Below are 15,280 nucleotides of genomic sequence, written 5' to 3'. Positions count from 1 at the left end.
TATATTGTCATAATTATATTAAGATGTCATAAAAGGGTGTCATATACACGCCTTATATAACAAGTAGAAAATTAAGATATGTATATACGTAGTTAAATATATTATAAGATCTTTTGGAAGCGCAGAATGCATCCAAACACAGTAGTTGCAGATTTGGTTCGACAGAGTCTGTTAATGAGGTGTAATGAAATGTACAGCAACCCTTACGTCACCTGGCACCGGCTTAAGCGGTATTCTATTATTCAGATCAGTAGAATGGACACTGTCCGTGAAAGGTCAGTTATCTTATCACTTTAAATTACCGATACATGTATGTAATCTATATTTGAGAAATTTTGCTCCGCCGTTCAGTTGTCCCTCGGCACCATCGGATAAACGTCTTCAATCGGCACCCATCAGATAAACTTCTTTAATACTTAACTATGCATCAAGCGATATACTTTTCATTATTTGCGGCCTTTTCTGGTGAGTGAAACTGTTGTTTCAGCATCATTTTATTTTGTTAGGAACATAAATGTCTGATTTTATCACAAATTATTTGTTACAAACTTAAAGATTCGCCTCTTAAGAACTCTTCCTTGTTTTGAATAAGATATTTTGTTATTTTTTCTTTATAATTTAGTTGTAAAATTTTATAAAGTGTTGAATTTCCTTATTGAAATCTTGATAAACTTGCTAACTGACATAAAAAATCACTGAATCTGGTGAATAATTTATTTATTTATTTGGGTTTTACGGCACACCAACACAGTAAAGGTTATATAGCGCCATACTGGACTACAAAGTTTGGTTCCACATCTCATTTACATCGAAATAAAAAGAAAATAAAAAACTGAATCTGGTGAATAAATAACAGTGTTGGATTTTTTACTGTACAATACGTGTTCAACTTATCTTTTAACACTTAACAAACTTACGTCACCGCGATAGCAAGTATTGCCGGACAAGCCAACAAACACTTTTTGCTTGAATAGTTTACAGGGTCTATAGAAATTATTCGATGGGAGTTATTAAATTGATTTTAATAGTTTCAAGCCAGATGTTTGTTTACATGTTTAGAAATAGAAGTCAACCGCGGCTCAATTTTGTCAAGAAATTGTCTGAAAAAAAGCTAAAATTTCTATATCCTTAGGACACCTGACCAAAAAAGAAACTTAATTTGCCAAGAGGGTGGGACGAACCTTATATAATCATCTTCAAACATTAAACCAATTAGTAGGAAATACACGTACTACTCAAATGACAAGTTTTGACCGCGACTCCAGTGAGTATCCGAACACGTACGCACTAAAAAGAAAAAAAAAACAAACGATTTTAACGCATTTCAGCTCTCTCTTTCGAAATTTGACTTTTGTATTTGATAGGTTTAAAAATAATCTGTACGTAGCCTCGTGTTGATTAACAGCTGAGCTGAGTCAAGAATTTCAAAGCAACTTTAAAAGTTTCCAATGCACGAAACTGGGAGAATTTTTGTACAAAACGTTTTTTTTTTCATTCATCTCTAGAAAGTCCAGGTTTGTATATATAGTAATGTGTCAGGTGTGCACGAAAACCAGCTCAAGCTCTGTTTACACGATTGTAAAAAATGTATTTTATTGCAACGGAAGCTTGAAGTGCAAAAATCGTATTTACGCATGATAGGTGTATTATGGGCCGGTCACACTACACCGTATATAGCGTTAACGGACATCTAATATATAACAAAATTTTCAATTCGATCGTGCCCGTTCGCGTGCTTTTCTTTTTCGTTTCTCATGCGGCGCATACGCTACTTGTCCGGCGATATTCATTCCATCCGATGGACGGTTCAAAATTTGGAACGTTACCACAATACAAAGTTGTCCGTTAGATGTACGCTAGGAATGCGCTGGTATGCGCTTTGTTCGTTACTCCGTGCGTTCGTTAGTTTGTACTTGGCTGGTTCGCATCCGTTCTGGTCCGATGGACCTGATTCACGGCCGGACTACTACTAGACATGCAAGGGATGTAACGTATGTTCAACGGACGATTACTAACATAACATTTGTCAAACGTTCGAATAACGTTGTTCCAGTTTCTCATGCGTTGCTCTTATGTCTTACGCAGTACAACTCCGTTACTAATACGTTAATTGAACGTTGTTCGTCCTATATATGTGATCTTACGGTCATTGTGCGTTTTATGCACTCCATACATCGATCGCGAGGGCAACGAGCAGCAGTGGGGGGTGCCTTTCTTCATCGGATAACTTTCTGCCGCAATTGTCTACGCAATTTACACAGATTGAAATACTCATGCATGCCTCTTAAAAATTGATTTCAAAGTGTTCAATTATAAGCTGAACGCCTCTGCAACGCGTTGAAAATATAAACATTATCTTAACTATTGCCTTGATTCATATTTAATAACATCAGATAGCACATGTAAACAGTCGAAAATTGTGTTATATATTTTGGTATGTTTGTAAAACATGTACTGTAACAGCGAATAACTAATTGTAGAACGTTTACCTCTTTCATGAATTAACCGATAACTTTAAAGTAGTTTATACTATGCAGTCATGTCATTTTGCTCTACGGAGAGTGTGCATGCGCTAAATTTTCCTTCCGTTGCTAAGGACTTTGTAAAGTGTAAATCCCTCTATAGGATACAAAAATGCTAAATAAGAAAGTATAGGTTTAACTTGGTATCTCAACAACTTGGTACCCTTCTTATTTCCACAGTGTGCATTTTTCATGCATTTGTGAACGCTGAGAAATGTACGGTCGACGCCGATTGCGCATCCACGGCATGCAATACTGGGTACCATGTGGTATGCGAACACTACGGAACCGGAGTAACTGCGAATGGCGGCCTATGCACATGCGCAATTGACAACTTAAGTAAGTCCTTTTTCAGAACAGATATATAATTCAACTTTTTCATATTATAACATCTCTTGCTTTAACAGGAATTACACTTTTCTACGATGATGTTTTTCTTCAAATATATTTTGGAAATATACGTTCTAGGGCCGGGTAATCATTTGTGTGTTTTTCTTATTTAATTAGGTCTGTAAAAATACGTAAAAAAAGTCTATTTATTTTTCTAAAAATTACTTTTTATCCTTGGTGTGAACAAAATTAGAAATTGGTTACGTTTTGCCATTAAACTGCACGTGTTAATGTGTTATCTGTTTCACAGACCACCATATACCACAAAGAAATATCCGTTTAACCGCGTCGGTACCTGGTGGTAGAGCGTCCGCTTCGGGTGCGGGAGGCCGCGTCACACCAAAGACGTAAAAAATGGTACTAGTAGCTTCCTCGTTTGGCGCTCAGCATTAAGATGGTAGTGCTAGGACTGGTCAGCCCGGTGTCAGCATAATGTGACTGGGTGGGGTATCATGTCACGTGTCTACAGCGCGATATTCCAGTGAGGCAGCACTATAAAGCTGGCATTGTGCTCACTTCTACAAGTAGACACCGTCGTTTATATTACTGAAAAATTGTTGAAAAAGACGTTAAATCCGAAAACACACACGCACACACACACACACACGCACACACACACACACACGCAAAACATATCATCCAGAATCGGAGACCCATTTCTGTTTAACAGACTACTAAGTACTGCCAACCCAAACTCTGTTTAACAGACCACTATGAATCGCAAAGTAATCTCTGTTTAACAGATTACCACGACTTGCCGACTCTTTTCTGTTTAACAGATTACCGTGACTGTACTGCAAACCCATCTCTGTTTAACAGGTCGCCATGGACCGCCCACCAATTTTTGTAAAATAGATCACCATGAGACCGTAAGCCTGCACTTCTCCTTTTAACATGCTACCATTAGCGCCAAGTTTTACAGACAAACATATAACAGATGCATACATTTTGTATTTTTATAGAATACTCTATGTTTTGAAGACTAGCATGTAATGCCAAACACATCTTTTTTCATAGATTACCATTTTATTACGAAGCCAACCTTAAGTTTTAGAACACATTGTATCACAAAGTCATTTTCTTAGAATACTACATACTGTAAAGCTCTTCTGCGATTCATTAGACTGCCGTTCTTTGTTTCATAGACTACCGCTAGTCCACCTGTGTGTGAAAGACACTGCACAAGGTACATCGTAACTCATAATCTCTTAATTCGCTTTGTTTAAACGAAAATAAATTATTAATCAACATATCAAGTAATTCAGAAACAAGTAACCACATGAAAGCTTAGTTTCCTCATCAGTTGACATCTGAACCGGAATTGCGTTCGAATTGTCTTCCGTCAAAAATTTGACGTACAAAACGATCTTTTTGCAGATTTTATTTACAATTTAATAACTGTTATTCACGTATTCATCGTATGCAATAGATATATTTTTTTGATAAATTGGTGCGTTTTAAATGGAATCTGTCTTCTTGTGACAATGTAAATTAAACTTGAAAAGTATGCCTCTCCTTCTCCTCTATAGAAATACGTAAACATTTTTATGATTATAAATTAAATCCACGAAAAAGTAAAATCTCAGTATGGAATTGGCGGGTTGGCAATCGATACTACAGATAAAACTATCATTTTTGTTATTCATAGCAATGCAATTTATCGAGTGTCAAATACATACGCGCTTATCCTTGAATTGTGCTTTTTAATCGACTGCATTATTGTGCAGGATATGTAATATATTCAGCAACATAATTTCTAAACCAATATAGCGTTGAATTTTAGCCGTTGGTTACGGAATTAGTCACAAATGTCTATTGGTCTACCTATTTTGCTCGTTTTTTTTTTAAGAAAAAGGTTATTTGCATAAGTCAGACATTAACTCCGCCCCCGCCAGGTCGAATAAAGCGCACAATATATAAAACGAATGCATAAATTTTTTCGTGCTACTAACCCGTTTCGTAACTATGGAATAGCTATATATATATATGTCTGTTAGCTGATAGCCTACTTTAGGCCCATCTCTTTTCCGTAGACTGGAAACAAAAGCAAAGCATACAAGTTTTCCATTGGATACCATTTAAGGCATAATATCCTGCTTTTGTTTCATACACTACCATTTGCTTTAATACGTCATATCTCTGTTCTATACAATGATATATATTTATAGGTTATTAGCTTTGTATCGGGAAATATGCATGAGTAGTTCTTCAGCGGAAATATTCTTCCGCTGAAGAACGAGTTAATAACCTTTCTATTACATACGAATCTACACGTATAGATATTATTTAAATATCATAAATATGTTCAATAGCCTGAATAGGATTGACAACACTGAACTAAAAAGAAAAAATAGTGCAACAACACACACTGAATTACGTCACGCACCCGATATGAAATTCAGGCGTCAGTGTATGGAAAAATATTGACGTTTCCGGTACCAGTGTAACTTAACGGGGAGTAAAAACGAGTATGTAATAATGCGTATGATTGTTGTCTTTCAGAAAGCAGTGACATATATAATAATGATAATACATATATAATAATGATAATTATAAATACAACCTACAGTGCTTTCAAGGATAAGTGACGATGGTTATAACAAGAGCTGTCAGCGGACAGCAATACTCGACTATTTAACAGTCTGAACTGATTCTAGAATTTTAAGAAAGTAGGTCATGGTCACTGAAAATCAGTTTCAAGATCGGTGTGCAAAACTGTATATGTCACAAGAATTTCAAGGCTGTATATTTAAAAACAAGAAAGATGGTCACAGTCAGGTGACCCCTAATCGCTTGGGGTCATCGGTTAATTATAATTAAACAGTTTAGGAAATATGACCTGATATTTTTCAAGTATTTGTTCTATATAACTCATATAACAAGTGACCCCTAGAGCAGAGCCTCATATCTCCCTAGGGCCATTTTTTGACCAAGTTTGGTAGATGAACAATAGGCAATGCACCGTGCCAAATATCAAAAGCTATGCCTTGCAGTTTCAGACAAGTAGCATTTTTCTATATAAGTCTATGTATAATTTGAGACCCTCCGCGGCAGAGCCATTAATATCACCAGGGTAATAATTTAAACAATCTTGGTAGAGGACTACAAGGCAATGGAACATACCAAATATCAAAGGACTAGGTCTTGTTGTTTCATACAAGAAGATTTTAAAAGTTTATTCCTATACAAGTCTATGTAAAACTTGGGACCTATGGGCGGGACCTGTTCTCACCCCAGGATCACAATTAGGACTATTACATGGTGTCACATACCAAATATCAAGGTTCCTTCAAGGCTCTACGCCGTGCAGTTTTGGGCAAGAAAACCGTTTTTCCTTTTCAGAGTTCAATTCTTTGAACAATTTGAGGGAAGTGTGTGTGGGTGTGTGTGGCGGGGGGGGGGGGGGGGGGGCGGCACAGAGAGAGAGAGAGGGGCACCCAAGGAATTTTCCTATGAAGTTTGGTGTGATTCTGTCCGTTGGTTTTCAAAAACAAAGTTTTTAGAAAAAGTGTCGAAGGACACAAAACGAACGACACACGACGGAGGCGGACATTGAGCAGTCACAAAAAAAGTATTAGCTTTTTTCTTGCTTTGTGATAGGCTTTTGATTATATAGCAGATCAAATAATCATGTCACCATGTTTACACGTAGCTGCTTTTCCTTTTTACTGACTTTCAAGAATTCGATGTTTCATCTTTCTTCTGCAGATTGCACAAGCAAACAGGACTGCATTGACCTGAACCTGGCTAGCTACTCGTGTATCAGTGACAGCCACAGGCATTGCTATGACAACAAGTGCATCTGCACCAGGTGGTGAACAAGACACAACTCTGTTAAATACCGCAGATATATTTTTGCATGTTTTTTCACAATTAATCTAATAAAAGAATCACCTTATATACACTTTCTTCTTATACAGAAACTTAATCCGAGATAGATATGATAGGGTTATCATAACAGTAGCTCGATCTAGGTTGAATGGATTTTTGCCTGATCGGATCTCACGAGGCGCGCAAGATCAGTGTTGTCATATGTTCTGGTCCTTTCTGGATCACGGCGAACATCACGGCGAACATTCAGTTTGACTATAATAGAATATAACACAGGGGTGGCGAAATCTGATTTTGACTTACTTGTCCGTTTTTGTCAATTGCTTGCTGTTTTGTGCTTGTCCATATGAAAGTTATAAAGTAAATTCTGGTAAAATTTCAATTGTCCGTACAAGCTTTGGGACAACCTGTGCAGTAGGACAATTGCATTTGCCGCCCCTGTAACAGATTTCCCCTTAAGTCGGCGCTGATGTTGAGAGGAGGTTGGGCGGCGGGGAAGTGGGGGCGGGGGAAGCAAAAGTTCATTATCTCTTATGAACAGACTAGTTTAAACCGAGTCTGATTTTGCTTGTATGAGTTCTATGTTTCCAAATGATCTCATAGAGTTTATTAATAGTCAGAAAAGTGCCATGTGGACGCTGTAAAAATTCTCCCGTACTTAGAGTCAGTGTTGATTTTATTTCTATTTTTTTAATTAATATTTTTTTTTGTTCCTTTTGGACCAGGGAGAACATTCTAACTGTCAATAATGGAATTCCGCTTAAAAGCCGGTGCTAGGGGCGTGAGGGGTGTTGCACATTTCATTATCTCCCATGAATAGACTCTGTCAATTCGACTCTGCTTTTATCTCTCATGAATAGACTCAGTCAATTCGACTCTGCTTTTATCTCTCATGAATAGACTCAGTCAATTCGATTCTGAAATTATCTCTCATGCATTGAATAGACTCAGTCAATTCGACTCTGCTATTATCTCTCATGAATAGACCCAGTCAATTCGACTCTGCTATTATCTCTCATGAATAGACTCGGTCAGTTCGACTCTGCTATTATCTCTCATGAATAGACTCGGTCAATTCGACTCTGATATTATCTCTCATGAATAGACTCAGTCAATTCGATTCTGCTATTATCTCTCATGCATTGAATAGACTCAGTCAATTCGATTCTGCTATTATCTCTCATGCATTGAATAGACTCGGTCAATTCGACTCTGCTATTATCTCTCATGAATAGACTCGGTCAATTCGACTCTGCTATTATCTATCATGAATAGACTCAGTCAATACGATTCTGCTATTATCTCTAATGCATTGAATAGACTCAGTCAATTCGATTCTGCTATTATCTCTCATGAATACACTCGGTCAATTCGACTCTGCTATTATCTCTCATGAATAGACTCGGTCAATTCGACTCTGTTATTATCTCTCATGAATAGACTCGGTCAGTTCGACTCTGCTATTATCTCTCATGAATAGACTCGGTCAATTCGGCTCTGCTATTATCTCTCATGAATAGACCCAGTTAATTCGACTCTGCTATTATCTCTCATGAATAGACCCAGTTAATTCGACTGTGCTATTATCTCTCATGAATAGACTCGGTCAATTCGTCTCTGCTATTATCTCTCATGAATAGACTCGGTCAATTCGACTCTGCTATTATCTCTCATGAATAGACTCAGTCAATTCGACTCTGCTATTATCTCTCATGAATACACCCGTCATCGACTTGCATTACTAGAATAGATCGTAAATCGACTCTGCTATTATCTCTCATGAATAGACTCGGTCAATTCGACTCTGCTATTATCTCTCATGAATAGACCCAGTTAATTCGACTCTGCTATTATCTCTCATGAATAGACCCGGTTAATTCGACTCTGCTATTATCTCTCATGAATAGACTCGGTCAATTCGACTCTGCTATTATCTCTCATGAATAGACTCGGTCAATTCGACTCTGCTATTATCTCTCATGAATGGACTCAGTCAATTCGACTCTGCTATTCTTTTGCTTTATTGCGTTATATGCTTCCCGATGATTTTTCCATAGCTTTTATTTTCTGTGAGACCCTGCTGAACATGCAAAACATATTTTTGATATGTGTAGAAATTAAAATGTAAGCACATGTTTTACCGTCTAGGTGAGAGATGGTGTGGAACATCTTTACATGAGAGACACTTGCAGTATTTTCACATTTAATACTTGTCATGCTTTGGATGGCCAAATTGTAAAAGGCAAATAGATTAGTAGCTAAAACTTTATAGCTAGGGGCTTACTCTTGCCCCCCTCAACAATGTGAGTCCGAGCCTCGCCAGGGGCGTTGAATTCTTTGTGTGAGGAAGCCATCCAGCTGGCTTACGGAAGGTCGGTGATTCTAACCGAGTTCTAGTCTGTAATGGAATAATGTACAGAGGAGCACCTGGGGGTCTTTTTCAACCATCAAAAGCTTGAAAGTTGTCATGCATATGTATCGAAGATGTATATTACTTGATTTGGTATACAAAACATTGCGGGTGGTTTTACTTTTGTCTGAAATCACAACACGAGCCGCACGTATATATAGACTTGAATAATAGGAAGCATTATTTAAATTACCATCGCAAAATGATGATTGAGGGTTGTTGAAAAAAAAAGAGTTAAAGACTAAACAATACGAATCGGTGTGCCGTTTAGATCATCGTATCTACGTATTAAGATGCCATAAAAGCATATCATACACACGCCGCCTTATATAACAAAAACTTAATACAAATAGCGATATACTTAATAAAATATATAGTATGAAGATCCTTTAGAAGCACAGCGTGTACAAAATAGTTGCAGACTTTGTTCGCCATAGTCTGTTCATTAGAGGCAATGAATTGTGCAACATCCCTCACCCAACCTGCGGTATTCTGTATGAATCGGTCTGTCTATGAAAGGTCACTTATCTTATCATTTGAACTTCGCTTTATATATATGTTAACTATATTTGAAAAAATTTGCGACAGTAACTCATTCAGTAGTCTCATCCTCGACGCCAACGGATAAACGTATTTAATACTTAACTATGCATCAAGCCATATATGTTTCGTTACTTGCGGCCGTTTCTGGTGAGTCAAATTACTTTTACATCGTTTTGATTACAGATGATATTTGTTTGTTTCAGTATAACATTGAAATATAGTTTCCACCAGTGAACATGAGATGCAAGATTTTCAGGATTTTTTATTGCCGCGGTGGCCCCGGTTTGATTCCCGACTTGAATGTGATATTTTTTCTGATATCGCATGTTTTAAAGATAGATCAGAAACAAACTTTTATGTTCGTATGTTCATAATATGACGAAACTTTCATTCTAAAAAAATAATGTTCGCCAAAATCTATAGTCCAGTCCCTTTTATCCAAACGCTTGTTGAAACAAATTGTCTGAATGGTTCAAATATAAATAGATTGGTGGAAATAAAACTACCAATGTTAGAAATCCAATTATACAGAATAGGCTGTCATCAGATCTAACTTTTTGGGAGATTGAGTACTCTAGTCAGGTTGGATGTACCACATGACATCAAAAATAAATATTCATTACATGGCTCTTCATAAATCGCCGATCCATATTTTGTGCTAAATGACTTGTCTACATTCAGCATATATGTACAGGTCTTAATTGTCTATATCCAGCATATATCTGCTGAGCTTAATTGGCAAAACTTACTTGATTATCCTTCGGACCTAAGGCAATAGTTTTAGCTATTGACCGACAAGCTACTTCGTATTTACAAGACTACTAATATAAATCTAAGTCCATAATTGTTTCTATTATACCGGTCTTTTTCCAACCGATGCTCGCTGTGCTGTTGCTACTGCTACTGCCTTGGTCAATATTAATTCTCTTTACCTCTTCATACCATATTACCAAAATGTACAATAGAATAGTCATAATTTTTACCACTTCTGTGATCATCTATAGCGAATATATTTTCTTTAGACTGACATTCCTTTCAATGCTTTATAGTAATATATGGATAAATCTTAGATATCCAGTCAGCTTCATATTTTTCTTATTTCCACAGTGTGCATTTTTCATGCATTTGTAAACGCAGAGAGTTGTACACTCGCCTCAGATTGCGGATCCACATCATGCAATACTGGGTACCATGTGGTATGCGAACACAAAGAGACCGGAGTAGTTCAAGGTGCCGGCCTATGCACCTGCGCAGTGGACAACTTAAGTAAATATTTCTTTCAGTACATAGATATCACATGCTTTTTAGGTGAATGTCCGTCGTACGTCGTGCGTCAACATTTTCTTTTAAACTTCACAAGAATATCTGTTGAATGGTCGTCTTTCAAAACAATTTAAAGAATTGAATTCCAGAACTCTAGTTGCAATGGCAACCGAAAAGAAAAAACTTTAAAAGCATTTTGTCCAAAATCACAGGTCCTAGGGCTTTAATATTTGGTATGTAGTATAATCTAGTTGTCCTCTGCTATGATTGTTAAAATTATCCGTCTACGGTCAAATATGGTTCCTCCCTGTGTGTGTGTGGGGGGGGGGGGGGGGGGGGGGGGGGGGTCACATGGTTTATATAGACTTATATTGGCCAAAAACTTTGGAAATCTTTTTATCCAAATCAACAGGGCCTAGAGCTTTGATATTTTGTATGTAGCATAATCTAATGGTTCTCTACCAAGACTGTTCAAATTATCCTCCTAGGATCAAATACGGCCCTTCCCTGGGGTTCACATTGTTTATTTAGATTTATATAGGGGAAACTTTGAAAATCTTGTACAAAAAAACACAGCATCGAGTAGTTGTCCTTTATACCACAGCCACACATACGGCGCGGATAGCTGCGTCTAGCTACGGATAGAAACGTAGTAACCCCTATCGATCCGTACCTGAGCCGTACGGATTGGTACGGATCGATCCGGATTACTACATTAAGGTATGGCTCATGTACGGATCGATACGGATTACTACTTTCTATCCGTGGCTAAACGTAGCTATCCGTGCCGTATGTGTGACTGGGGTATAACCAAGATTGTTCAAATTATATCCCTGGAGTTAAAACTGGCCCATGGTTTAAACGGACTTGTATAGGAAAAGAACCTTTTTAAAAAATCTTGTCTTAAATCATAAGTGAACGTTGTGGCACCGTCAAATGTCGCAAACAACGCTAACTGTCGCAATCACAGTTAAATGTCGCAAGGTTGACGTTAAATGTCGCAACTACCACTAAATGTCGCAAAATCATTTGCCACTATATAAGTGTCGCACCTTTAACGTTAAATGTCGCAAATATTTGCTCACCGTTATGTGCCACAACACCAACGCTAAATGTCGCACTTCCTATTTGACACTATGACATATAAAAACAATTACTTGTGTATATTTCAAAATTTTATTTTACGTAATTAACGCAAATCTTCAATAATAAAATAATGTGGTGTTAGCTTTAAGCCCGACGGAATACATTTTCATAATATTTGTATACATTTTCGAGGGAAGAAGAATTAACAGGTTTATGTTATATAAGTAATTATCTTAACAAGTGTTGTTACGTATAGAAAAAAGAGGACCTTCGTGCCCTTAGATCGCTCACCTGAGTTCCACACTTTGATTGAACAGTCGCGCAAGAAAAATATTTGTGGAATTATTTTGTAATAGGGCCAGTGTTTTAGAACAGAAGTATTTTGAAGTTTCAACTAACTAAATACGATTTGGTATTGGCGTTGTGTGTTTGTGGAGGTTGGGTATGGATTGGGAACTGGGTGAATGATGACATAGAAACCTAAGACACAAATACCAAGGCAATCAATAGAAAATATATTTACATTTTTGAAGAGGGAGAGGGATGGGTTTTATGTGGGGGTGGGGGTGGAGAGAGAGAAAGGAGGATAATGTGGGCAGGGAGAATGCGACTAAGCCAGACATTATTATTATTATACCAGATTTATATAGCGCCCTTTTCATGATAAACACGTTCAAAGGCGTTGTACATAATTATAGCAAACGAAGTCACACAGGGCGCGAAATTCCTCCTCTACTAGTACAGACACAGAGCGATCTGACCAGAGGGACAGAGTTAAATAAAGCTCCCAGAACAGATAGAGAGAAATTCTTTTTATATACAGACTTGTCCGGCTAACTTAGCCTAGCTCCTCACGAATAGACAGTCTGGTTCTTTAACATGCATGGTGTGTAGCACCGAAACACGCGAAGCCGTCTTTCCTGGGGAGTACAGACCTCTAAGTTAGGTAGGAGACACTAAAGTTCCAGCGCCTGGACCGGGATTCGAACCCCGGACCTCTGGATTGACAGTCAAACGTGTTGCCACAGGACCACCTGCCTAGAAACTAAAAGCGAAAAAAAAAAATGAAAATGCCGTCTCGTACCTGAAATAATAATGTTAAACAGAGGGACAGATACGATATTCCTCCGCCATAGAAGCTAGATAGTCGCCTTATGACTTTAAAAGAAACATCCAACAAGGAAATAGAACACATGACTGATAAATAGAAAATCTTTGTTTTCTACAGCTACACTGGTACAAAACACAGTAACACTGTTTAGGTTAACTGGCTGCGGGTATATAATAAATGACACGGACAGATTAAAGTCTCTCTTGTGCACCCCTTTACATGATAGGTGCAGTTCATATTATTCGCATGTTCATAAAATTGCGATTGAATGTCAGTCAGTCTATCGGTGTTGGATCCTTTGGTGGCAAGCCATTTTTAATGACGCATATATCTTACATTTTCCCAATTACAAAAATATACTTTGCAGCAGCTTTTACTGAAATGAAATAGATTGGGCTGGACTGGTCTAGTTTAGCCTATATATTTGATAGAAGCCACTCGCTTTTTATACGCCAGAAGGAACGTATTATGTTATGACTCCGGTGTGCGTCCGTCCGTCCGTCCGTCCGTTAGCTATTTCGTGTCCGCTCGAACTCTTGAACACCTTGAAGGATTTAGAAAAAAACTTGTCACAAATGTTCAATGCATCGAGACGACGTGCAGAGTGCATGTTTTGGATGGCTCGCTTCAAGATCAAGGTCACACTTAGGGGTCAAAGGACATATGACTTTGTTTCTCATATGACTTTGTTTCGTGTCCACTCTGTAACTCTAGAACTGCTTTACGGATTTTTATTTTAATGAAACTTGGCACAAATGTTCAACACAGCGAGGCGACGTGCAGAACGCATGTTTTGAATGGCTCGCTTCAAGGCCAAAATCACACTTAGGAGTAAAAGGTCAAACCTTCGGGCGTATATTGCTCCGCATTGTGGTGCTCTTGTTATCTCTTGTTATATTTGGTATCGTGAAGGTAAATTGTCGGCAACAGTTATTCTCGAACAGCATTTCAAGCATTTGTTATGTCCGTCTTTTGTAGCTTACTTTTTCTCGGGGATTGGGGAGGGGGGTGGGGGTGCGGGGGGCGTTGGAGGATAATGTAGGCAGGGAGAATGAGTTGTTTTTTTCACTTATCACGAGCAATCAAAATAAGATGTCGTGCGATCGAAAAAATGAGTCGCGAGCTAGAGATAAGATGTCGAGCGCTCGAGATAAGCCATTACGTGTGATCGAGATAAGAAGTCGTGAGCTCGAGATAAGAAGTCGTGCTCTCGAAAAAGTTGTCTTGCAAGATCGCTTCGTATTGTTCCCGTCGTATCATGTGTCGCATTGTGAGGCATTTAGCGTTGGTGTTGCGATATAAAACGGTGGGCATTTTTTTTGCAACATTTTAACGTTAAAGGTGCGACATTTAGCGGCAGATGATTTTGCACATTTAGCGATGGTTGTGACATTTAACGGTGGTCGCGACATTAAGCGGTTTTGCGACATTTAGCGGTGTTGCGACATCTCATCGTGGTTGTGACATTAAGCGGTGTTGCGACATTTGGCGACTTAAAAGTGTCATGAAAACATTATGAAAAATAAGAATGAAATATCATAAGAAAAAAGAAACAACAACAACAACTCTGAAGTTTGTATATAGAGCGTCAACTTCCCTGCTAACTGCGATAATGGACGGTCTGGTAACGATAAAGCTTTTAGAAGCGTCAACATGTTTACATGTAGTAGCTTTTTCTTTTTATTGATTGTCAAGAAAATCAAATAATTGATGTTTCACCTTTTTTCCTGCAGATTGCACAAGTAAACAGGACTGCTTAAACCTGAATCTGGATAGCTACAGATGTATCAGTAACGACCACAAGCATTGCTATGACAACAAATGCATCTGCACCAGGTGGTGAACAAATACCGCAATATATTGTTGCATGTTTATCGCAACTAATCTAATAAAACATGAACCCCCATACATTTCCTTACCTCCTTATTAGCCTCTATACCAAAATTTCACATGAGTTAGATCATGTAGATAAAATTATAGATATACGTTAGGATGTTATTAACCTCTGAACCACTGCATGACGTCATTCTGTTTATTATGGTGGCTGATATCTGCCATTTCGTGTCGGAGTGGCGAGATGTCATGATATATTCTTACGCATAAGAACTGAAACCACGGGTGATT

The 15,280-nt window shown here is 37.9% G+C and overlaps 1 long non-coding RNA gene across 1 annotated transcript; it reads left to right on the top strand.

The window, feature by feature from the left end:
* The first annotated feature begins 9,695 nt into the window (after positions 1-9,695).
* LOC123541001 (uncharacterized) lies at positions 9,696-15,064 on the top strand. The gene is made up of 3 exons (XR_006684339.2): positions 9,696-9,843; positions 10,804-10,962; positions 14,890-15,064. It is a non-coding gene; the product is annotated as an uncharacterized LOC123541001 (long non-coding RNA).
* The last annotated feature ends 216 nt before the right edge of the window (positions 15,065-15,280 follow it).

The sequence above is a fragment of the Mercenaria mercenaria genome, chromosome 16 (assembly GCF_021730395.1).
Source record: "Mercenaria mercenaria strain notata chromosome 16, MADL_Memer_1, whole genome shotgun sequence".
In the NCBI taxonomy this organism is placed as follows: domain Eukaryota; kingdom Metazoa; phylum Mollusca; class Bivalvia; order Venerida; family Veneridae; genus Mercenaria; species Mercenaria mercenaria.
The sequence above is the reverse complement of the archived record's forward strand: the minus strand, read 5'-3'. Positions and strand labels throughout refer to the sequence as shown.